This window comes from Mandrillus leucophaeus, unplaced genomic scaffold (assembly GCF_000951045.1).
Source record: "Mandrillus leucophaeus isolate KB7577 unplaced genomic scaffold, Mleu.le_1.0 Scaffold200, whole genome shotgun sequence".
Classification (NCBI taxonomy): Eukaryota; Metazoa; Chordata; class Mammalia; order Primates; family Cercopithecidae; genus Mandrillus; species Mandrillus leucophaeus.
The window spans coordinates 217,081-219,211 of record NW_012102033.1 but is presented as its reverse complement, the minus strand read 5'-3'; the positions used below and the strand labels follow the sequence as shown (position 1 = coordinate 219,211).

The 2,131-nt window shown below is 51.4% G+C and overlaps 1 protein-coding gene across 7 annotated transcripts in view; it reads right to left on the bottom strand.

The window, feature by feature from the left end:
- TEAD2 (TEA domain family member 2) overlaps positions 1-2,131 on the bottom strand; it is a 23,773-nt gene that overhangs the window by 13,279 nt on the left and 8,363 nt on the right. The gene's annotated exons all lie outside the window — the stretch shown is intronic.

The window sequence follows — 2,131 nt, the reverse complement described above, 5'->3', positions numbered from 1 at the left end:
GGGGTTTCACCGTGTTAGCCAGGATGGTCTCAATCTCCTGACCTCGTGATCCACCCGTCTCGGCCTCCCAAAGTGCTGGGATTACAGGCTTGAGCGACCACTGCGCCCGGCCTCTGCTCAATTTTTCATATTTATTCCTTTTCTTTTCTTTCCTTTTTTTTTTGTTTGAGACAGAGTTTTGTTCTTGTTGCCCAGGCTGGAGTGCAATGATGTGATGTCGGTTCACCACAACCTCCGCCTCCTGCATTCAAGCAAGTCTCCTGCCTCAGCCTCCCAAGTAGCTGAGATTACAGGCTGTGCCACCACACCCAGCTAATTTTGTATTTTTTTAGTGGAGACGGGGTTTCACTATGTTGGTCAGGCTGGTCTTGAACTCCTGACCTCAAGTGATCCACCCGCCTAAGCCTCCCAAAGTGCTGGATTACAGGCATGAGCCACCCCGCCCGGCCTCCTTTTCGTACTAATCCTCTGTTTATATGTTTATTGTCAGTCTCTTCCCAGCCTTAAATGAAGCTCCGTGAAGGCAGGGATTTCACCTGTCTTACTGCTGTGCCCCCAAACCAAGCACAGTATCAGGCACTTAGTAGGCACTCAACAAATACTGGACTGGCCTCCTCTAGATTCCTGGAACTCAGCAAGATCTCCTACCTCGGGACCTTGTCATGTGCTATTGCCTCTGCCTAATATATTCCCACTCCCATTCTTTTTTTTTTTTTTTTTTTCCCTTTGAGATAGTCTCACTCTGTTGCCCAGGCTGGAGTGCAGTGGCACGATCTCAGCTCACTGCAACCTCTGCCTCCCAGGTTCAAGCGATTCTCCTGCCTCAGCCTCCAGAGTAGCTGGGACTACAGGAGCGCATCACCATGCCCGGCTATTTTTTGCATTTTTAGTAGAGATGGGGTTTTACCATGTTGGCCAAGCTGGTCTCGAACTCCTGACCTCAAATGATCCGCCCTCCTTGGCCTCCCAAAGTGCTGGGATTACAGACGTGGGCCACCATGCCGGGCCTCCCACTCCCATTCTTCACCTGACTAAGTCCTACCCAGGCTTCAATGTTATCTTCTCAGAGAAACCCCTAGAACTTTCTCCTCCATCCCAGAACCTGCTGTGGTTCTTCACAGCACCTCACACATTCTTCAATTTTCTGTTTATGCAGGTGATTATTTGATTAACACTCATTTCCCCCATTTGACTAACAGCTCCATAAAAGTGGAAACCCCAGCGTCAGTGCAGTGCCTGCCCAACCCCCCACCCTCCAGCTCAGCACCCTCCCCTGCAAAACCCTCAGCCCCCAGGTACTTTATCTGATGCTTCCCATGTCCCCATTCAGCAGTGGTTCCCTAGTGACCTTCCTTCTCTTCCAGTCTAGATCCCACAGCCTGTCATTGCACTCTTTATCTATTTATTTACTTATTTTTTGAGATGGAGTCTTGCTCTGTTGCCCAGGCTGGAGTGCAGTGGCACAATCTCGGCTCACTGCAACCTCCGCCTCCCAGGTTCAAGCGATTCTCCTGCCTCACCCTCTTGAGTAGCTGGGACTACAGGTGCCTGCCACCACACCCAGCTAATTTTTTTTTGTGTTTTTTTTTTTTGGTGTTTTCAGTAGAGATGGGGTTTCACCATGTTGGCCAGAATGGTCTCGATCTCCTGACCTCGTGATCCACCCGCCTCAGCCTCCCAAAGTGCTGGGATTACAGGCGTGAGCCACTGCACCCGGCCCTCACTGTACTCTTTCTCTGGCAATACTGTCAACACTCCTGCCTCACCGTCCTGCAGCCACACTAGCCAATCAATGCCTAGCCTGGATCCATCGGTTCTTCTCTGGGCTGAAAAATGCACCCCCAGCCCGCCACAGTGGCTCACGCCTGTAATCCCAGCACTTTGGGAGGTCCAGGGAGTGGGATCACTTGAGCCCAGGAGTTCGAGACCAGCCTGGGCAACACAGCAAGACCACCGTCTCTACAAAAAATCAAAAAATTAGCCAGGCGTGGTGGCACACGCCTGTAGTCTCAGCTAGTCAGGAGGCTGAGGCAGGAGGATTGCTTGAACCTAGGAGGCTGAGGCTGCAGTGAGTCACGATTGTGCCACCACACCCCAGCCTGGGCAACAGAGGAATATCCTGTATAAAAAA